The sequence below is a fragment of the Herpailurus yagouaroundi genome, unplaced genomic scaffold (genome assembly GCF_014898765.1).
Source record: "Herpailurus yagouaroundi ecotype Mexico unplaced genomic scaffold, PumYag 29, whole genome shotgun sequence".
In the NCBI taxonomy this organism is placed as follows: domain Eukaryota; kingdom Metazoa; phylum Chordata; class Mammalia; order Carnivora; family Felidae; genus Herpailurus; species Herpailurus yagouaroundi.
This window is the reverse complement of record NW_024412377.1, coordinates 935,441-958,930: the sequence shown is the minus strand read 5'-3', so window position 1 is coordinate 958,930 and position 23,490 is coordinate 935,441.

Below are 23,490 nucleotides of genomic sequence, written 5' to 3'. Positions count from 1 at the left end.
GGGTAACCGCCTTCCCTCACTGTCGCCGTGAGCTTGTGTCACCGGTGACGAGAGCGTGCCGTTCCCCTGCCCCACATCACGATGGCGGGGCTGAATTTGCTAAAGTTTCAAAGAGCCTTGAAGACGCTGAGTGTTTTTATCGTAACTGCTACATGAAGTTCCCGGAGGAGCATCAGCGAAGCCTCGACTCGGTTTTTTTCACTTTCATTTCTGTTGCGGAACGACTCACCTTCCTACTCGTGTCCCTACAGCTACCTAAAACTTTAACCAGAAGGGCCCCGGGCGCACACCACGGGCCGAGGCCCGTGTGGCACTCTTGCGGGACTTCGGACTGCTGTCCGCGGTATGTCCACACCCGGAGGCGCCTGGAGGGTCGCAGAGGGAACACAACCACCTGTTCTAAGCTGCTTTGGTTTTCTGGGGAGTTAGGGTTGAGTTAATAGGATAGAGAAAGTTGGACCGAAATTGGACATGTGATAGTGGAGGGATAGCCCAAAATCCCAAGCGGAAACCCCCTGCTCTGGGATCTGTTCAGAAGACTTGGAGGCCCAGTGCTCACCTGTCCTGGGGAGGGCGACTGCACAGAGCCTCCCCTGCTCACGGTTTGGGGTGTTTCCTTCCCTGGTAAAGCCCTAGGAGGGAGGCGTTCCCTCCTGCTTCCCTCGGTCGTTAGAGGCTGGATGAACACCCGATCAAGGTGGCTGAGGGTGTCTGCAGCCTTCCCCCCGCCCCAGTACAAGGGTCCCCGGGGGTCGTGGGGGACAGAACTGCCCTGCTGTATGGCCGTCAAGTCACTTATAAGCACCTCCTAATTCCAGAGGCGGCTCCCTTGTTCGTTCATACACTCACTCACTCAACATGTGATTGGTGAGTTGCCAGTCAGCCAGTGGGTAGTACCCAGACCATGTGAGGAGCCCTGGTCCTACCAGAGCTGGCATTACGGCTGAGACACAGACCCTTTAGGACTGGTAAGAAATCAATGTCATCAATTAATGACAAGTACAGCAACTTTCCATAAAAGAGAAGGACGGGGTATTTTGAAAGCATAAACCAGGATAACATGGCCTAGCGTGGGGTTGGGAAATCTTCCTGGAGGCAAGCCGCACGTTATGGGGAAGGATATGTGGTTCCAGGCAGAGGGGGCAGTTGGTGCAAAGGCCCTGAGGTCATAAGGAAAACATGTGCTCAAGAACCCACAGAGCTGCGAGTGAACCCGCCCAGACAGAAGGCATGAGGCGAGGCTGGGGTGGAGCCAGGGGCAGGTAAGTAAGAGCCCTACCGTTCAGGGTAAAGATTGTTCATCCAACCAGCAAAGCTGTCAGGACGAGCTTTTAAAGTGGAGTCACGGGGTCAAACGCGCGTCCGGAGGGCCGCAGACACAGCGTAAGAGGAGTAAGGACACTGCGGAAGGGGCTTGGTGTATCGCGGCTGCACAGAAGAACTGGGGCACCTTACACGGGTGAACTGGCCGGGGCTGTTCCATGCCTGGAAGAGAACTGCGCTCGGGAGGGGACGCAGGAGGCGCAGGGGCGGGAGGCTTCTCCCTCTGCAGCTCTGTCCGAAAGTCGCATTTTCTTCCCCAGGGACACAGGCAGCCCTGGCCTTGTGCGCAGCCGGGCGACACCCAGGTCCCTGCGGGGAGTGAGTGTGCAAACTGCGTCGTCCTCCACTGCCTTCCCACGCACGAGTGTGTTTGGGATCGAAGAAGCTCATCTATCTGGGGTCAGAAAAGACACCGTGCCCGACACGACGTCCCCCGCACCCAGGCTGCTGTGCCGGGCCCCCCTGCCTCCCTTCCCTCGGCTGCCTGGGGTGCCCCAAGACGCGGGGCCGCCACAGTGGGCCGCCTCCAGTCTGGGAGAGCGCGTGCGCGTGCACCGGGCCTGGGAGCGTGCGCGAGCGCGTGTGGGAGCGTGCGTGCACGTGCATGGGAGCGTGGGCGTGTTGTGCGCGCACGCCCGTGGACGTGGGGGTCTCCAGCCTCCAGCTCTGCGGGGGCTCCCCGCTCACTGCGCCAGCTGGTGGCGCTGGGGCTCGGGGACCGACCCCTGCGCTCGCTCGCTTCCCCGCCCCGCGGAGCCTGGGCCGGGCAGCACGTACTGGGCCGCGACTAGATTCCTCTAGACGCGTTGCCGGGTCAGAGACGGGCTCTTTGACGTTGGTACTTTGTTGACGGGACGTTTGTCCACCCGGAAGACTTTGGGTTGTTCCCGGTTCCAGCATCAGATGTGGCCATCTTTTCGCCTGAACTTCTTGGCGTGCGTATCTCGCCAAGAAACCCTCATTCAGACTTACTAAAATAAGCTTTATGTTTTCTCCATCTAATTCCGTGTGTCTTTGCGGTGCGTGTAGAGTTTAATCGAGGTGTGATGTTGCTTTTATTTTCAGAGGGAGGCGGCGTAAGTGCTCCCCACTTCCGCTGGTGACCGTAACCCGCCTTTGTTTGCTGGTGTTTGGGCCGATTTACACGCTCGTGGACTCAGCAAACACTTAGGGACCACAGCCAGGCCCTGCAGCTGGGGACCTGGTGGCGGAGTCCCTGCCCTCCAGGAGCCTGAGGTCTGTTCCGAGGACAAAAGGACAAAACGAAGATGTCATCAGACGGGTGGAGACCCGTGCTAAGAGCCAAGGGAAACCCCGTATCACAGAGAAGGGAGCGGGTACTTTGACGTCTCAGCGGGGCGTCGAGCTGGCACTGGGGTTAGCGACCGCTGACTGCCGAGCACCCCTCCTCCCTGTGCAGCCCCCCACTCCTTCCCGGTCCCTTTGTCCCAAAGCCGACGTGCCTCTGCAAGGCCCCACCACGTCTGTGCTCCTCGGGGCCAGGGGTCCGGCTCTGGGGAACCTTCTCCTTGCCACTTTGTGCTGGGAGTTTACTCGTGTCCCCTGGTTTCCCAAGCGGGGTGTGTGTGTGATTCAGTGCTTTCCAGCGGGATTACTTCCGTCGCCATCCCCTCTACCCCACGGGCCTGCATGTTCCTGAGGACGGGGATGCAGCCCGGCAAGGTGGATTTTAGGCCTCACAGAGGGTAGGTCAGAAGATTAACCCCCCTCCCCTACGCCTCCAAAGTGTGTGTCTCCCGGAGGAAAGGCAGCTGGATGTGAGGAGGGAGTTAAACGGTGACTTCAGAACCCATATGCTTTTTAAGGCTTTATTTGTATGCATCTGTCTGTCCGTCCGTCCCTCCCTCCCTCCAGCCAGCCAACAAGCGAGCACGTCGGCCACGGTGAGCTCAACCTCATGGGCCAGCCGGAGATGCAAATTGCAGCTACTGCAAGGCCGTGAAGTGCTCCACTGAGGTGTCCACAGGCGTGCGGGAACCCCTGGAGGGCCTCTCAACAGACCAGGGCCTGGAGAAGCTTCCGGAAGCTTCCAGGAGCACTCAGGGCTGGCTGGGGTCTCTGCTCTCTGGGTGTCTGGCGTCTGAGTGACCAGAGTTCCCGCATGAGCACATCCTGTGACATCGCCGGTTCCCCCGTGCCCCGGCCACCGTCCGAGGCTCGGCGCTGGGCTGGTGCAGATGGTCCTGCCCATGGACGGAGGCTGCCAGCACCTGTGCTCCGGCCGGGTCAGGGCCCGAGTTCTCTGTAAGCTGGACGGTGGCAGAGGACTCGTCGTAAAGCCACGAGTGGATTTTGCTTTGCTTTTTTTTTTTTTTTAATTTTTTTTAACGTTTATTTATTTTTGGGACAGAGAGAGACAGAGCATGAACAGGGGAGGGGCAGAGAGAGAGGGAGACACAGAATTGGAAGCAGGCTCCAGGCTCTGAGCCGTCGGCCCAGACCTCGACGCGGGGCTCGAACCCACGGACCGCAAGATCGCGACCTGGCTGAAGTCGGACGCTTAACCGACTGACCCACCCAGGCACCCCTTGCTTTTCTTGTTTCTTGTGCGAGGGGGAAGCTTTGCCCTCCTTCGGTCTCCCCAGCCCCCTTGGGAGGCGTCTCGAAGGCCCCTGTGGCTGTTTGAGTACAAGGGAGGCAACGGCAGGAAAAGAAGACCAGGCCTTCCCCCCTCTGTTGCCGGTCCCACGCCTCACCCCTCCCTCGCCATCCCGGCACGCTCCCGGTGGGGGGAGCAGACAACCCCGGGTGCCCGCTGGGACCCTGGCCGTGTCTCTCCACTCACCCCAGGACGCCCTGGTCAGGATTTGGGGGTGGTGCTGACAGAGCACGCTCACGGGAGCCAGGGGAGCCTGGCGATTGGATGAGACCCGTGACGCTGCAGATGTCACAGCGGCGTGGCCTGTGGCCTGCCCGCTGCACCAGCCCCTTGGGTCCCGGCTCCCCGGGGCCCGCGAGAGGCCAGCGGCCACACCCGTCCCCCCCCCCCCCCCCCCCCCCCCCCCCCCCCCCGTGCGCCCTCAGCCTCGGTGAGGCCCTCGCTGCCCTCGGCGTTCGGTCTCCCGCCTGGGGCAGGTCCACAGCCCGGCCGGGGCACGTGGCCCAGGAATGACTCTGGGAGAAGGAACTACGTGTCCAGAGCTTCCCCGTCAGCACAGGATCCCCGAGTCAGGGCGCCTGACTTCAAGCACGGGCTGAGAAATTATAGAACTGTAAATGTGAGTTTTCACATGTCTTAGAAGCTTTTTAGTGTTTATTTATTTTTGAGAGACAGATAGAGAGAGCACAAGCAAGGGAGGGGCAGAGAGAGAGGGAAACCCAGAATCCGAAGCAGGCTCCAGGCTCCAAGCTGTCAGCACAGAGCCTGATGCGGGGCTCGAACTCGGACCGTGAGATCATGACCTGAGCCGAAGTCGGACGCTCAACCGATGGAGCCACCCAGGCGCCCCTTCCCTCCGTGTCTTAAACGTTTGAGGAGAGTTGACAAGATATGAAGGGCCAGGGCCTGCAGCCAAGAGAGTCCTTTCTGTGAGAGCCGGGCCTCCAGGCGCGCAGACACGGCACCCAGGCCCAGGGGTGGGGGCACCGAGGCAGAGGGGAGGCCCCTGCTGAGTGGCTCTGGACTGCGCATGCTGGCGTGTGGCGGCCACAGGGGAGAACACAGAAGTCAAATTCTGCAACGTCAGATTCCCAGGCATAGCCAGGGCCCCTCCGCGAAAGGCAGCTTCCTCTGCGGGCCGCAGGCTGAGGCCACCATCACTGGAGTGCCTTTGGGGCATCGGGACCCGGTTCACGGCCCAGCTGACGCGGCTGTGCCTGCCCCTTCGCGCCACTTTTGGGGGTTGCCCGAGTGGATCCTGTGGCTCGGTGTTGGGACACGTCAGCCCGACAGGGGGATGGTGGTCCTCAGACCTCAGCCGCCGGCCGATGAACTTCCAGGCCTGGCCGGTTCCCCCGTCAGCCGGAGGGTCCGGGGCTGCGGTGCGCCCGTGCTGGGTGGTGCATCTGTGCACACCGGCCGCCTCGGGAAACGCTCCCGGCTGATTGGATTACACACAGGACTGTCGGCTCACGGTTCTGGAAGCCAGAAGTCTAAAGCCAGGTGTGGGCAGGGCTGGTCCCGGTGAGGCGTCCCTCCTTGGTGTGGAGGCACCCCTTTCTCCCCGCGCCGTCACATGGGCGTCCCTATCTGTCTCACCTCCTCTTCTTGTGAGGACAGGAGCCCTGCGGGATTATGGCCTATCCCAACGAGTTCACTTCTTTAACAGGTCCTGTCTCCAAACACCATCACATTCAGAGTCCTGGGGGGCTTCGACATAGGAATTTGGGGGACACAGCTGAGCCCACAGCCCCTGGGAGGCCGCCATGGCGGAGAGGGCTGCAAAGTGACGTGAGATAAGCTGTAATTTTATCATCCGTTAGCAGCAGTATGTGACACATCCTAAGTCACTCCTCCAGGTAAGGCATCTGAATAAGAAATAGAGATAATTTTTTGCATCACCAAACTCTCATTACATTTTCTTTGATGTTTTATTGCGAAGTTCTTTTTTGCACGGTGATATTCTGATTTAAGGACAGTGAGCGATGTTGCAGCCAAGGAGCTATCCAAGCTGTGATAAACAGGGGGGCTAATAGTTTCCTTCCCAAATTATTTAGGTGATAACTGATGTGTGCATTTTATAGGTCACTGAATCTTCCCCCATGTGAAGGCTCACGAGGAAATAGGGTTTTGAAGTATTTGAAATGGTCAAACTTTCATCCTTGGTAAAATATGAGGGTCATTTCAAACTTTCCAGAAGCAAATACGTGCTCCTGTCTTTGATTCAGTGGCTCAGTAGCCTATAAAAATATGCAAATCAGTTATGAGCCAAATAATTTGGTAAGTACATTATTAACTAATAAAACATCTTTCCTCCTGATAATCTACCTACTGTCTGGAACAACTTATCACCGAGAAGCAAAATAAATGCTCAGTGTTGCAAAAAGAGATAAAAATCGTGGAGACATGTGCACAAAACTATCTAGGAAAATGTCGGCTGTGTGGAAGATTAGGTAGAATGAAACGCAAATATTGGAAAGAACATACGTCCGCGTATAACAAGTCTCTGCAGCCGACCGGCTTCTCCGCTGACGTTCATTGGGGAGTTGGCTGGTGAGCGTAATTAGCTCATCTTTAGAAACTCGTCGCCAGTCAGCTTGCAAACAAAAATGTACATCCTGCGGGTGGAGAGTTACCTCGTTTCGGGGGAGGGAAGTCCGAACACTGAACATTCTCGGAGTCTCATTTTCTCCTGAAATGTGGAGAATGTGCGGCCACGGATGTGCGGACAGCTAGCTGCCGCATGGGCCTGGGCCTGGGCCTCAGGGCTGGGCGGGAAGGGTCTTCCTGCAGGGTCGGGGTGGGCCCTTTCCCAAGTTCTGGGGCAGCTGGGCTCTGAGGGGAGCCCCCCACCCAGGAAAAGGGCAGAGGCAGGAGGCAGAGGGTCTCTGCTCAGCGGTCCTGCCTCAGTTTGCACTTACAGAGATTCCCAGGTGGGATTTACACCAACAAGTGACTTAACGTCTCTTCGAGGGAAACAAGAGAGTCACATTAAAGACACTTGGGGGCATTTTGATGTGACATACGACGTGTCCTGTTTTCTATATACAACATTCATTACCGTTAAATGTTGCTGATTGCTAATTGATTTTCCCCCTAAATTATTATTTCTGAAGGGGGAGGAAGTCCCCAGAGCTCCCATCCCCACAGGATTTCCCCCACCGGTCGCCACGGCCATACTGTCCTGGAACCACCTCAACAGCATCCGTCCAGCCCCGCAGCCCCGCAGTGTCTCTAATCCCTCCCCCAGCTGGCGGCTAGAGTGAGTTTTTAAAGTCGTATTTCTAGAGATACGGTGTGCGTACGATGAAACCCCCCTCTCCTAAGTGCACAGTCTGACGAGTTTTGACAAATGCATGCGGCCACGTAACAACCAACACAAGAAAGACTGAGGCCGTTTCCACCAGCCCCCCCCCCACCTCCTGCCCCTTTACCGTCAATCCGCTCCCCTGCCCCCTGACAGCCACTGACCTATTTCTGTCGCTCGACGTTTGCCTTTTCTGGAATTCTGCGTACGGCTTGCGGTGTTCTCGTGCCTGACTTCCTTGTACAGAGCACATGCCGCTGAGACTCACCCATGTGGTGGAGTGTGTCAGGACTTTATTCCTTTGTATTACCGAGCAGTATTCCATTGTGTAAATTTGTCACGATTTGTTTCTCCATTCACCGGATGATGGACATTTGGGCTGTTTCCACTGTTTAGCTATTAGGCATAAAGCTGCTGTAAATACCCGTGTTCAGGTCTTTGTGTGGACATGTTTTCATTTCCCTTAGGTGACGACTCAGGAGGGAGGCTCCTGACTCATAGGGTATGTGTGTGTTTCACTTCGCGAGAAGCCACCAGACTGTCTTCCCAAGTCGCCGTAGCCGTTGCCTGCCCCCCAACAAGGAGCGGAGGTCCTGACGGCTTCCCGGTGTCACCAGCATCTGGCATGATTAGACTTTTACCTTCTTGGACGTCCCAGGAGCAATCTTTGTTTCCACTTCCCCGATGAGTAACGAGTGGAGCTTCCCCGCGTTAACCACACGCGCAGCTCTCCTGTTCTTTCCGTTGTAGGTTCTCAGTTTTTGGTTACGGAATTACCGTATTAGGTATAAGAATTCTTTATATTTTTGAGGGGGGCATAATCTTTAAATGCTTTGTAGATATTGTCTCCCACCCCGAGGTTTTTTTTTTTTTTTTTTTCTTTTCATTTTTCCTAGAAGTATCTTTGGAAGGACAAATTCTTTACCTTTTAATGAAGTCCACTTGATGTGATGGCGTTTCATCAGGCTTTGGACACCCTCTCGAAGCATCCTGAGTAGCTCAGGGTCCTAAAGATTTGGACCTAAAATACACTAGAGATGATGTGTGGTTTTAGCCGTTAACGTCTGGGTCTGTGTTCTGAGTTTATTTTCGTGTATCGCGTGAAGCAAGGATTCAGTTCCATTTTGTTTTGTGTTTGTATACGAACATCTGACTGTTCTGTTCTGGTAGCATTCGTTGAAAAGAATACCCTTTCTGCGTTGAATTGCCTTGGTGTCTTTGTTGAAAACCAGTTGGCTGTGTATGTGTCGAGCCCACCTCTGGATTCCTGGATGGAGTCCATTGGTTTTCACGCCAACACCACACTTTCTCGATCACTGTAACTTCATAGAAATCTCGAATAAAGTAGAGGTCCTGTATTTCTGTTCTTTCTCAGGACTGAGTTAGATGTTGTGAGTCCATCACATTTCCACACGAGGTGTTTGATCATCTTGTGAGGTTTACTCTCAAGTATTTCTTGGACGTCATGCTATTGCAAACAGTACTTTTTGTGTGTCAGATGTCTAATTAATTGTAGCTTGCATATAAAAACACAATAGGTTTTTATACACTGCCTCTGCCTGGTGACCTTTGTGTCAGTCGTCTGTTTGTTCATCGCACGTGAATGTTTCTAGCAGCTTCATTCATTATTGCCAAAAACTCAGAAGCAACCGCGTTGACCTTTAGTAGGTGAGTAGAGGAGGGAAAGGTGGCATGTGTATACAGGTGACCGTCATTTACTGCGATAACATAGATGTGGGCATGTACACTCACATGTAACTATATTATGACAACAATAAACAGAAATGGGCTATCAAGACAGTGAAGGAAGCCAGCCTGGAAAGGCTCCGTACTGTACGATTCCAACTCTATGACATTCTGGAAAAGACACAACTAAGGGAAGATCAGTGGTGGTTCAGGGTTTGCAGGGAGGAAGTGAAGAACCGGTGGGGCGCAGAGCATTTTTAGGGTGACAAGACTATTCTGTGTGAGCCGTCACGGTGAATCTGCGTCATTACGCATTCGTCCGCATGCGCAGAATCTGCAACACCCGCAGTGAACTTTGTGGACTTTTAGTTGATAATCTATCACTGTCTGTTCATCAGTTGTGACGAACGTACCACACCCGGGCAAGAGACTCAGAAAATGTGCACATGGGGGAGATGGGACACGGCAACCATGTGCTTTCTATACAATTATTCTGCAAACTTAAAACTGCTCTAAAATTAAATTAATTAAAGTAAAAATTATGCGTTCTTGCAGTTATTGGCTTCGAGGGCCATTACATTAATTCCCCTAACCAACCAGGATAAAACCTCCAAGCTTCCCTCCCTGGCTTTAACGTTATGACATCTGCTGACATCTAGTACTCACTCAGCAACCACTTACGGAGAGCCGGATGCCGGAGATGCCTCGGGATACAGGGGGACAAGGTGCCTGTCCCTGTGGAGGACACTTTGTGGGAAGACAGATACGTAGACCCGACATTAGAATGATGTCAGACAGCGGTAATCAGGGAGAAGGAAGTTAAAAATAAAAGTGTGGTAGTGTAGTAGAGTGATGGGGTGGGGAGGGGGTCCGGGGGCCTCTCTGGGAAGCCGGTTTTTGAACTGAGCCACGAATGTGGACAGGGAAGCTGTGTGGGGAAAGGCATCAGGCAGGGCAGACAGCAAACTTATGGCCCTCGTGAGCGAGGCTTTAAAAAAACGGCCAGTGTGGCAGGGCCAGGGCCACAGGTAGGGAGGGGCAGGAGGTGGAGACGGACGGGCCGGCACCAGGTCCCAGAAACGCTCCCTTCTTTTTGTTCAGGGAAGCTTCTAGAAGATAAGTCTTAGTAGCTCATTTTGTGGATTGGTTCACATTTTCTCCATATGTGATCAAGTCATCTAGAAGACATTTTTCTTTTTTTCCAATCTGTGTGTTTTTCACCCTTTCTTTTAAATTTTTTTTTTTAATTTTTATTTATTTCTGAGACAGAGACAGAGCACAAGTGGGGGAGGGGCAGAAAGAGAAGGAGACACAGGATCCGAAGCAGGCTCCAGGCTCCGAGCCATCAGCACAGAGCCCGACGCGGGGCTCGAACTCATCAACCGTGAGATCATGACCTGAGCTGAAGTCGACGCTCAACCGACTGAGCCACCCAGGCGCCCCTTCCCCCTTTCTATCCCTAGAGTTTTTGCTGAGAGTTTTTGTCATAAAGGGGGATCAGACTTTGTCAAGTGCCTTTTCTGCATCCACTGATACGATCATATGATTTTGGTTTTGCTATTTTAATCTGATATGATTTTGAAATGTGAAACCATTAGCGTTCTTGGGCTGTATCCCACTTGGTCATGAAACAGTATCTTCTTTTATGAATTGCTGGGTCTGATTCACTAACATTTGCATAAGGAATTTGACGACTAGACTTACAGTCTTTAGTTTTGTGGTAAGGTCCCTGCCTGCTTCTCTTACGAGTCCACTCCCGGCCCTGTGAGTATGTTCAGGAGTTTCTGTGGGGCCAGAGTCTGACAGCATCCCCGGAGAAACCATCCGAACTGGAGCTCTCTCCGGGGAAGGTCCTAGAGTGGGAGCCACCGTAACAGACACAGGGCCTCTGTCTTCAGTGCAGTCTGGTGGTTTTGGTCACGCGAGGCCTTTGCCGATTTCACCTGAATTGTGGGAGGTGTTGGCACGAAGCTGTTCGCAAACGCCCTCGCTCTCCTTGCAACGTTTGTAGACTCTGCACGTGTGGCCTGTCCTTCAGAGTCTGGGCGCGGGGACGCTGAGTGAAGCCTGGGCCTGTGGCTCTGGTGCAGGGTCCCGGCCTCCCCCTGGAATGCCTCCTGGGGCCACGCTTTCCATTTCCCAGTGTCTGCAGGTCACAAGTAGCTTTTCCTTCGGGAAACTGCCCGGGACCCCCACACTTCCCTCTGGGGGCTAGACCTGCGGGTGGAAGTCACAGGTAGAGGGAGGCCTGTAAAGTCTCCCGCTCTGAGCAGTGTTCCCCGAGTGAGCGGTGGAGAGGCACGGAGGAGGCAGACGCTGACTGGGACAGAGGGTACGCCCCGGGACCAGAGTCCAAGGCCCTGACCACCCGCACGTGTCTTTCCGCGCTCTGTGCTCGGGCCCTCTGGTCTTGCGTTCACACGGCCTGCTCGCTCTCGGCTGCTCGGAGTGGGGGATGCGGTCCTGGCGGTGACACTGCTCCAAGAGCCCCACCAAACGTCATTGGACAAGGTGGGAAATGTCTCGATGCTAAAAGCGAAACAAAAACAGAAAACCCTTGGTGCCCTGTGGCTTCCTCCCCAGCTCTGAAACAGGTATTTCCGCAATTAACAGAGGAACCATACGGGATCCGGGGGCTTGTATGTAACCTTCTCGCCTTCATCACGGGGGGAGACATAGCCATGATCGCTGGGAGTCTGAATGGCAGATTTCGTTTGGAAAGTTCGCTTTAATGAACGGTAGCGACAGCCTCCAGGGACATTGGCTCCTCGTTGGATCGTCCCGTACTCCAGCCCTTGTCAGACTTCTTCGTCTGAATCTCTCTATTTGCTCGAAAACCCACGAGGTGAGTATCGCTTTTATCCCCATTGAGTAAACAAAGCAAAACGAAGCCCAGGCCTGGCCCTCGGAGAGGCTGGGGCAGGTGTCACAGCGGGTCGTGGGGGGCTCACCGCGGCACCCCAGGGCCTTGCCGCGACACTTAGCATGATCTGTTACTGTCACGACTGCAACCCTTTCGTTAAACGTGCCTGTTTGAAAACGCTTGAAATGTTTGGCTTGTGGTGCTCATGGGGCGGGGAGGTTATTGGGTAGGCTACCATGAGAACTGTCTGGAGAAGGTCCGGAGAGATGGGCTGCTTGCAAATGAGCCTGAGCTGTCCTCGTCCAGTGTCCGTTTCTCCTGAGGTCACTTCTTTCCAGACCGGCCCGGCCGGGAGAGAACGTGAGGTTCGACGCGGCGAGCGAGGGTGATGGAGAGGCGCACGGGTCGTGGTGCCGGGAGAGGGAATCTAAAGCCCGTGTTACGGGCAATTAGGACGCCTCTGGATGAAGAACCTCTTGTTAGCCTCAGCGCTGCGCCATTCATTTGTCTGGTTCGCTTTCTAAAATAAAGCACCGGTGACTGGGAGTAAATCTCAATGTGCTTTGGCTTCCCGGGGTGTTTTAATTTCCCGTGCATTGCTTTTGACGGTGGGGCTCACGGACTGACACGGGCTCTCCCGTAGCTTTGGATTTTATCACATGTCCGGGAGCGGGAAGGTGAAAATCCCTACACAGAAAAGACAAAACAGAACAGAAGCTCAATAAACAAAAATAACAGCGGAACTCCAACCCCCAGAGATCTGTGTGTGGCCCACAGCTGTGCTGGGCGGTGTCCCTTCTGGTCCCAGTCGTGGGGCCAAGTGTGCAGGTGTGGCCTGCTGGGAGCGAGCTCGGCCCCGTGCGTGAGGAGGCTTCTCTTGTTTCTGTCTGCAGACAGCCATTCTTTACTGCTGTTGGTGCTCTGACCCTGTTTTGCAACCACCCCACACTCCTGTCCCCCGAAATCCCGGGTCTCTGCGTGATGGAGTGGGGCTGTGGCTCCTGGGGACGTGAGCATCACCCCCAGTACCAAGGCCCACACTGAATCCCGAGGGAGTATTCCCCCCGCACCCCCAGGAGTCAGGACGAGCCCTCGCCCCCAAATTTAGCGCCTTTCTGGCTGACTTGTAGATCTGTGCCACATTGTGACCAGCCTACTTCCCAGAAGTCTGACCCCTGGATATGGCAGGACTTACAGCAGTGACTTAGCACAAAGTGACATAGGGAATGCCTCGTGCGAGCTTGCCAGAGTCAGAGTAGAACCAACACCCCGAACCTTCTAGTGTTTTCCGTCAGTGGTGGTGACAATCCCGGAACGCTGACCAGACACAATAGAGACTCAGGCTGAATACTGTCAGATCCAGCTGGGCCTGGGACTGCCGGCGTGCACCCCGCCCCCCCAGGTTCCCCCACCTTCTTCCCCCATGGCCCCTCCCAGGCCCCCCTTGCCCACTGGTCTGGCCCGTCGTGGCCACAAACGGCAGACCCCCGGGCCGGTGCTGGCAGGATCCTGGGGCGTGGGAGGAAGGAGAGGCCAGGAGATTTCTCCTCCTCTGCTATGGCTGATCCTCCCTCCGTCATCACATGCCTGTGCTCTGAGGTCCACGGACTGCAAACGGGCCCCCTTTCTGAGGTCCTGGTCTCCAGATTCATCGTCCCCATTGGCCTCGGGCTCTGCTCGCATCACCTCCTCTGTTCCTCCCCCGGGCACAGTAACCAGGTCGCTGCTGCTAAGTTCTTGTGGGCGCCCCAGTCTGGTGTGGATGTCCCAGTCTGGTGGGTGAGCCACCTTTCCCTTCACCTTTGCGGCCACCCTCACCCCACCGGCTGGCCTGGGTTCCGTTGCCTCGACCAGGTTGGGGCTCGTACAAGGTTGTGGACAACCCACCACATTCAGGGTCTATAATTCGGGTCCATGGCGATAAAATATTCACAGGGAGGCTAGCCAGAGCCAGAGGAAGGGAAGGTCGGTTCCGTCAGTGGCTCTGAGCCTTTGCTTTCAACGTCTCCATAGATGGGCATCTTTCATTCCGCCAGGGGCCCCAAATCTGGGTATTTCACAGGTAACAGAGCCCAGTGGGGCCCGTGCTGAAGGCCGGGCGGGAGGCCCGCGTGTCGGCGAGGTCACCTCTGTGGGCCACTGAGCGCACAGAGGGGACGGCGAGCCCGCGCGCCCACGGCGGGAAGGCCCCCAGGGCTGTGATGTGTGACGTGCGCCGGCCGAACAGGGAGGCCGTTCAGGCCGGATGCTGCACCGCCGAGCTCCGCGGCCGAAGGCCACCCTCGGCTGTGCTCAGACCCACCCGACGTCCCCCCGCGGGTGCCGCGGGCAACGTTGGGCGGGATACTTGGCGCGATTGGAATTTGGACAATCAGGGTATGACACCAGAAACGGAGTTCACCCAGAAGGTTTCCGCTGGAGTCTCGACAACGGGGAAATAGGAACTCGACACTATATGGTGTATCTATTTGATCTTTCAAATCCCCTTTTTGCCTTAGCAGTGAAAATGGTTTTAAAAAATACAAAGGCAAGTATGGAGGAAAGGGCTTTCTCTGTGGTGTAAATCATGACCACCAGAAGGCCGTATCTGGGGGCACAGGAACCGGCCGATGTCTTCTGTGGCACCAGTGTGCCCGTCCTGGAGCAGCAGGAAATGGACATAAATGATCAGCAGCGATGCCCTTTGCCGCAAGAGGACAGCCACGGACCTAAACGTACGCACGGAGATTGAACGCCCCAGGCTCGCACTGAGAAAGGACTCTCGACGTTTCGAAGCCCGCGGGACGTCGAAATGTTTGAAGCTCAAATCTGAGAGCGGCACATCTTGAGCATCCGTTGAGGGAGGAAGTATGCGGTGACGATGATGCCTTTACTGTACTTGGAGAGCCGTCCGCACGCGTTCGAAGAGGCGCTGGTGTCCCACACGTGCTCCCAGCCGCGTGCGCTTTGTCCCCACGGGTGCTGAACGCTCCCTCGTTCCCTGGGGCCTGCTGTTCTGGCCCTTCTCTCCCCGTGCGGGGCCCCAGGCCCCCACCAGGGCAGCTCACCGTCAGGAGCGAGAAGGAAAGAAATGCACCACCGTCCACAAAGTGGCTTCTTTCTCCCGGGTGACGGTTCCTGCTCCTGTGCAGCCTGACCCCCACCTTACAGGCACAGTCTTAGCAAGGGCCCCGCAGCGCACGCTCACTCACACCTGTGCTCTTCCGCTGTCTTCTTCTGTTCCAGGGCTCTCGGCGCTCGAGACCCCCAAACACTCAGCCTCGTGACAAAGCTTGTTCCGAGCGACCCTCGCGTCCGTGTGCAAGGTGGCGGGATGGCGACCGCGGGCTGGCCCTGCTCAAGGCACTGAGCCAGCGAGCGTCCCAGCAGCCTCCACACCCATTGCTGCCCTTACGTGAGCTGGCCTTCGGTCTTTGCTTCCTGAAGGTTCCTGGACACGCCCCCCCGCAGCGGGAGCACGCGGCGCTGAGCCCCTGCAGACAGCCGCAAAGCAAAACCAACGTTTCGGTTGATTCAGTCTCCCCAGGCCACGTCACAGCTGGTTTACATTTCTTGATCAGAGATCTCTAATCTTGCCTTAGCACGGGCCCTCGTGTGACTTCCCTCTTCCGCTGAAATTTAATTCCATTGGGCAAATATGTATAACCATTCATTGCTCACACTGTGTCCTGAGACAAGCAAGGGAGTGGGAGAGGTGCCCTTCAGAAAGGCCCAGATGCCGCAGGACAGGGCTTCCAGGCTGCCGGTGCGGGAAGAGGGAGGGCGCCGCCTCGGTCCGTTTGCAGGGCAACAGCAGCACTAGCGGGCTTTATGCGTCTGGTTTGCAATCACTCGCTGTTTGCAAACTGGGGACCAAGGAAGCTGCTGCCGCCGTCTGAGGGGGAGCCAGTGGTGTGGGCCCCGGCCCGGGGCCAGGTGAAGACCGGTGTCCCGGATGCAGAAGTCGGGCAGAGAGTGAATTCTCCTTTCCTCTGCCTTTTTTTCCGACTGGGCCCTCGGAGCACTGGACGAGGCCCACCCTCGTCAGAGAGGACAACCTGCTTCACTGACTCGAATGTTAACCTCACCCAGAAACAGCCTCACAGACACAGCCTGAATCAGGTTCGAGCAAATACCCCGGGTGCCTGTGGCCCTGGTGGATGTAAAATTGACCCTCACAGGTGGACAGGCCCAGGTGGGTGTGGCCGGCTGGCCATTTCCCTGACCGCCCCTAGAGTGATGTGGTCCTCACGGCCTTCCAGGAAGTGGGCTAAGATCTGTCTGCGTGCTTTCCAGAGCGGTGAATAAGGCTCTGTCTCCCAACCTCATCCACGCCTCCCTGGGCTCAGGCTGTGAACCCCCGTCTGGACGTATCCATGGCGAGCGGGGCGAGCGGGTTGCATAGGCCGAGCCTTGTCCCCAGTGACCACTGGGGAGCCGTGTGGCCGCACCTGCCTCTCGGCGCTTGGTGGGAAGAACAGAGCCAGTCCCATACAGGGTCCCATACGTGTTGACCGAGGGGACAAAGGTGGAATCGATCCCCCAGGCCGGCTCGTGGTGTTATCAGCTGGAGACCGCCATCTCGCTTGAACAGAGCCCGCCGTGGCCTCACATAATGAAGTGCAAACAGGATTTTGAAAAAAGGGTGCACAGCCTACAATTTTGTAAGGAGCTCTGGTTGGACTTCCTGCCTACACTGAGTTTAATTGGTAGGCCGTCCAGGTCAGACATTCTCACGCAATGTCTACCCTTCGGCAAGGTTCCCACGGAGCACAGAAAGTGGAAAGAACCTCTTCCCATCTGCTGGGTGGGCACACATTAGGCACAGTGCTAACACCCAGCGAGAACCCGCATTTCACGTTCTCCTGCAGCGCTTTCTATGGTCAAAGCTTTCTCCTGCCTCCCGTAAGTCGAAATTTTGTTGATCGTCCCTTATTTTTCTAACCGAGACGCCTACCCGTTGGCCGGGAAACAACATGACTCATTCGAATCTAATGACCTCGGTGTGGAATTGCAATCTTGGAGATCGAGTAACGCTTCAGACCCCACCCCTCCCGAAGAGGACGGGCAAATAAGTGGTCGGGAAAGGTGCGTGGTTCTGCTTTTCCAGTTATGGGGTCAGGAGGTCGTCCGTCCCCAGGCGGCCAGCAGTTAGGGCGCCCACGATGCCACACGGTCACGAGGCACCGCCTGGACCAGACCCCGGGGCGGGACGCGTTCCACCCGGAGGGACACAGACCGTCCGTAGGGCTCAGGTAGAGACACGGCCGCAACATCTACCGTTTGCCCCGAGATGGTGTTTCACACGTTTTAGATTACGGAGCTTAAATTAGCATGTCTGATAAGACACACGGCCTCCGTCCCGTCAGAGGGGCACCCGGTGCGGCCTCTGCGGCCAGCACCGTGACCTCCGAGCAGTCAGGGGAGTCACCGCTGGAAATTATTTATCACCGAGCAGTCATTCCATTTCAGCCTCCTGGGTCTTTTGCATCTAATTGACACAGCAATAATGGCCTATGAACTTTTGATCCAATTAATTGTTAATGAGAGGTTTGATTAGCAAATAAAGGGCCTATTAGGTTGGCTGGTTGTCTTTCTGTCATAATAGCGGGGTCAACATTCCGCAAAGGGAAAAGCAAAAGGGGTGCCGGCTATCCACTCCTTTAAATAAGCCACGTGAGCTGTGGTCTTTCACACCAGTTTTGCCACCCCCCCCCCCCAGAAACTCACGGGCAAGCACACACACACTATATATTTTTTAAAGTGTACTTACGGATGCTTTAAAAAAATTATAATGATCACGCTTGCCCTCAATAACTGTAATTTCGAATTCTACTGACCCAGTGCAAACTGCAGAAGAAATCCTATTTCTTTTTAAAAAATTTTTTTAACGTTTATTTATTCTTGAGACAGAGAGAGACAGAGCATGAACAGGGGAGGGGCGGAGAGAGAGGGAGACACAGAATCGGAAGCAGGCTCCAGGCTCTGAGCTGTCAGCACAGAGCCCGACTCGGGGCTCGAACTCAGGGACCGTGAGATCATGACCTGAGCCGAAGTCGGACGCTTAACCGACCGAGCCACCCAGGCGCCCCAGAAACCCTATTTCATCTTCTGTGATGGGCTTCCTTATATATATGTTTTCAAAATGAGCATGAATTTACATTTTTCTGACTCTAAAAGTAGCGTATGCTCATCGGAACGGGTTGAGAGCGTCACAGAGCACATTTTTGGCAAGTGAAGGCCAGCCGCGACTCCGCCGCTGGGAGGGAGTAATGGCTAGCGCCCTGTTGCCCGTCAGACCCCGTGGGTGGGCTGGGCACCTCCAGGGGGCGCTGTTCATGCCCGGATCCACCTGAGTGGCTGGGAAGTGGGGCCGTGCCCACCTGCACAAGCGCTGGCCCGGCCTGGACGTTCTTGTACACGTACTTATGTGAATATGTGCGTCTATGTGGTTTAAAAAATGGGTTAGTTTTGTTGGAATCCTTCGTTTACAGTAAACTTATAAATTGCTTTCTCCAGGGCGCCTGGTGGCACAGTCGGTTAAGCGTCTGACTTCAGCCAGGTCACGATCTCGCAGTCTGTGAGTTCGAGCCCCGCATCAGGCTCTGGGCTGATGGCTCGGAGCCTGGAGCCTGTTTCCGATTCTGGGTCTCCCTCTCTCTCTGCCCCTCCCCCGTTCGTGCTCTGTCTCTCTCTGTCCCAAAAATAAGTAAACGTTGAAAAAAATAATAATAAATAAATAAATTGCTTTCTCCAAGAGATCTTCTTGTCATGTTCTGAGTCCTCCCTGAAGAATGTGAAGTCTTGGGACGCCTGTCTGCTGGCTTTCATTGGTGCTTGGTGCATAGAAACTGTTTCTCTACCCGTCAGGTGTGTGTGGGGTCCCAGACCACCCCGGTGAGACCCGCGGTAATGAGGACTGGTTTCTGCTCTGCCTGCGACAGGTAAGTCCGCAGGAAGAGCCGGTGTGCTGGGTGCTCACAAGGACCGCTCTCAACTCCAGGTGCCACTTGCTGTGTGACAGGGTCACAGCGCGCCCGGAGAAGCTTCTGCTGAGAGTTCACCTGCAGAGCTTTGCACTTGTGATGCTAATATATTTTTGAGAGTGAACACATCAAGTTGTCAATCAATCCAGCCTACAGATCGTGGCATTTCAGCTCCCTGACTTATTAAGTGTGTGACCTTCTGCAGCAAGCTCGGCTCCTGGGAGCCCCGCGACCCTTCTCCATGTGAAGAGTGGGTGATCACGGGTGAGCCTCGGAGCCCGTCTGTTCTGAGGCACTGGGACCCAGAAAGCATTCGGCAAATAAGAACCGTGAGTGCCGTTCTTTTTTATAGCGCAGTTCTAGTAACGGGAGTCTGATATCCGCATGGGGTGTGGTTGAGTTAAATCCAATGGCCCTGTTCTTAAACGGTAGACAAAATGGGTGCACTGATAACGCGGACAGAGGGACAGAAGGTGGATGATCGTACTTGGAAGCTGCCAGGCATGGGCCACGTGAACCGAACGTTGGAGCCTTCGGGCAGCCGAGGACGATGGGGTTTAATCGCACTCTTACACTTGGGTTCGCCCTCAACAACAGGGACACGTATTTTGCATATTGAAACAGTGTGTTTTACCTCTGGTTCCACGTCATCTAAGCCTGACAAAGGCAGGTCAGGCTGAGCAGCCCAGGACCTTCTCTCACCATGGAGAGAAGGGGCCCTGTGTGTTTTCAGAGCCACGCATAGCAGGAGGGGAAGTGTCTTGAGGGAGGACGTGCACTGGGATTACCTGGAAGGAGAAGTGAATGGAGACAGCGGGAAGAGGCAGGCATAGAGCAGGGCAGATATGTTCAGGCTGGTGCAGGGACTCTAGGCACAATTCGTGGTGGGGTTGGGGGGACATGCTTCTTGAAGAAGCCCAGCACCTGGCTGCCCCACCAGGGTGGGGCAGGGGGAGCAGTGGCAGACGGGCCAGACTGGGGCTCAGCTCGCAGATGCCTGCCACCCTCTCACACCATCTGGTCTCTGTGCATGGGTGTGGAGCTGTGGAGACACCTGGCGAATTGGTGGTGGGACAAGAAGCCACAAAGATTTTTTGGAAGCGATACGAATGGTAAAGAGGTTGACTCTGGAGCAAGATGGCAGCGTCTTGCTCCAGATGACCAGATGGCACTTTTGTATCTCAGCGGTGCTCCGTGCGCTCTCTGGGTCAGACGCTCCACCTCAAGGACCCAGCGAGGCAGCCAGGCTCCTTTCCACCCCCACCATCACGGGATCATCTGACCACCCCTCTCCCCGCCTTCACTCAGGGACCATCTTGAACCAGAGGAGGAAGAAAGTGTGGAAGGAGACCAGTTACTCCAGAGAGATCACGTTTCCTTTCATAAGAAACCGCCAAACTGTCTCCCAAAGTGGCTGCACCACGTGGCACCCCCACCAGCGATGAGTGAGAGACCCTCGTGCTCCACACCCCCGCCAGCCTTTGCTTTGTCAGCGTTCCAGATTTTGGCCATACGTGTATAATGGTATTTCGCTGCTTGGTTTTTTGTTTTTTTTTAACTCGCATTTGCCTAGTGACACGTGACACAGAGCATCTTCCCGTATGCCCGTCGGCCTTCTGTATGTCATCGTCTTTGGTGAAGCGACTGTTGCGTCTTTCATCCGTTGTTTAACCAGGTTGTTTATTTTCTTATTGTTGAGTGTCAAAAGTTCTTTGTATCTGTGGGATGAGAGGCTTCATCAGACGCGTCTTTGGCAACTACTTTCTTCCAGTCACTGGCTCATCTTCTCCTTTTCTAGACACTGTCTTTCGCAGAGCAGAAGCTTTGAATGTTAGGTCCGGCTCATCAGTTCTTTCTTTCATGGATCGTGCCTTTGATCCATGGAAAAAGACATACGCAAAGTCAGTTGGGTTTTCTCTTATTCTAGGAGTGTTATAGTTTTGTGTTTTACATTTAAGTCTGTGATCCGTTTTGAGCTAAGTTTTATGAAGAGTGTGAGGACTGTGTCTGGATTCATTTTTTTCTACATGTACATGTGGACATCCGGTTGTCCCAGCACCAGTTGTTGAAAGGATTGTTTTTGCTCTTTGTCAAAGGTCAATTGCCTCTATTTATGTGGGTCCATTTCTGGGCTTTCTATGGTGTTTCATCGACCTATTTGTCTGTTCTTGGTTGTTGTCACTTTATAGCAAGTTATTAAGTGGTGTGAACCTTCCAACTTTGTTCTGCTTCAGGATTGCATTGGCTATTCTGCTTTTTTGCCTCTCCGTATAAACGTTGGGGTCAATGTTTTGGTATCCACAAAATAACTTGCTGGAATTTTGATTGGGATTACATTGAATCTATGGGCCAAGTTGAAAAGACTGACATCTTGACAATGTTGAGTCTTCCTACAAATGAACATGTGATATCTCTCCACTCATTTACTTCCTTGGTTTCGTTCATCAGAGTTTTGTAGTTGTCTTCATATAAACCTTTTACATATCTTGTTAGCTTTATGTCCACATAGCTCGTTGTTTACAATGCTAATGTTAATTGCATTGTGCTTTTAATTTCAAATTCTACTTGTTTCGCATTGGCATATAGGATAATTGAATTTTGTGTATTAACCTTGTATCCTGAACCTTGATTTTATGGTTATTGTTTCCTGGAGTTTTTGGTAGACTCTTCTGAATTATCTACATAGACAATCATGGCATCTGTGATCGAAGTCAATTTTATTTTTTCCTTCTCAATCTGTATACTTGTGTTTCCTTTTCTTTTCTTTTCTTATTGCACTAGCTAGTACTCCCAGTACGATGTTGAAAAGGAGTGGTGAGGGGGACATTTTTGCTTTGGTCCTACTCTTACTGGAAAAGCCTCCAGTTTCCCATCATCGAGTATGTTGTTGACTGAGTTCTTTTTGTTTGTTTGTGTGTTTGTTTTGTTTGGTAAATATTCTTTTTCAAGTCGAGGATGTTCCTCTCCCAGTTCTACTTCACTAAGTTTTTATCATGAATCAGTGTTGGATTTTTGTCAAATGCTTTTTGCCCATCTATTGACATGATAGTGTGATTTTTCTTTTTTTAGCTTGTTGGTATGATGTATTACATTAAATGATTTTTGAATGCCAGACTAGCTTTGCATAGCTGAGATAAATTCCACTTGATTGTGGCGTGAATTATTTTTATACATTCTTGGATTTAATTTGCTAATATTTTCTGGAGTGGTTTTTGCATCTGCATTTGGGAGAGATACTGGTCTGTAGTTTCCTTTGCTGGTAATGACTTGTCTGGTTTAGTATTAGGGTAATGCTGGCATTATAGAATGAGCTAGAAAGTATCCCATCTGCTTCTAACCTCTGAAAGAGATTGTAGAGAATGGGTATAATTTCTTCCTTAAATGTTTGGTAGAATTAATCAGTGAACCTATCTGGGCCTGGTGCTTTCTGTTTTGAAAGGTTGTTGACTTTTTTACGTAATTTCTTTACAGATACAGGCTTATTCATTTATTTCTTCTTGTGTGAGTTCCGGCAGATTGGGTTTTTAAAGGAATTGGTTCATCTCAGCTAGGGTATCCAATTAGTGGTTTTAGAATTGTTCATAGTATTTGGTTATTATCCTTTTAATATCTATAGGACCTGTAGTTATGTTTTCTCTTTCCTTTCTGGTATTAGTGATTTGTGTCCTCTCTCTCTCTTTCTCAGGTAGCCCAACATATACTTATTGGTTTTATTGCTTTTTTCAAAAACACTAGCGTTTGCTTTCATTGTTTTTCTCTATTGATTTCCTGTTTTCAGTTTGATTGACTTCTTCTCTAATTCTTACTATCTCTGTTTACTTTGGGTTTAATTTCTTTTCTTAATTTCTTTTTCTAGTTCCCACATTGATTTTGGATCTTTGTTTCTTTTTTAATATGTGCATTTAAAGCCACAAATTTCTGTCTAACATTGCTTTCACTGCATCCCACAAATGCTGATAAATTGTGTTTTCATTTTCATTGACCTCAAAATATTTTTAATGCTTATTTATTTTTGATAGAGCATGAGGAGGGGATGGGCAGAGAGGGAGGGAGGGGCAGAGAGAGAGAGGGGGACAGAGGATCCGAAGTGGGCTCTGCGCTGACAGCAGTGAGCCCGATGTGGGTTTAAACTCACAAACGGTGAGATCATGACCTGAGCTGAGATCGGACGCTCAAACCGACTCCCCTATTTCAAAATATTTTTAAATTACTCTTTGTGTGTTTTCCTTGACGCATGTGTTAATTGGAAGTGTGTGGTTGAATGCGTTTAGGGATTTTCTAGCTCTCTTCCTGTTACTTATTTCTAGTTAAATTCCATGTGGTCTGGACGAAGGTGTTGTGTGACTTCTGCTCTTTTGTGTTTGTGTGTGTCCTAAGGCCCAGAATGTGGTCGGTCTTGGTGGATGTTCCATGTGTGTTTGAGAAGAACGTGTTCTGTATTGTTGGGTGAAATAGTCTACAGATGTCAGTTAGGCCCTGTTGACTAATGGTGTCGTTGAGTCCAGTTACGCCCTTACGATATTCTGCCTTCTGGATCTGTCCGTTTGTGATGGAAGGATGGTCAAGTGTTCAACTGTGGCAGTGGGTTTTTCTTTTTCTCTTTGCAGTCCTGTTAGCTTTTGCCCCATGTGGTTCGATGCTCTGTTTTAGGTATACAAATCCTATGTCTTCTTGGCCAAGTGGCCCCTTTTAATTATGTAGTACCCCTTTTTTTATCCTTGATAAC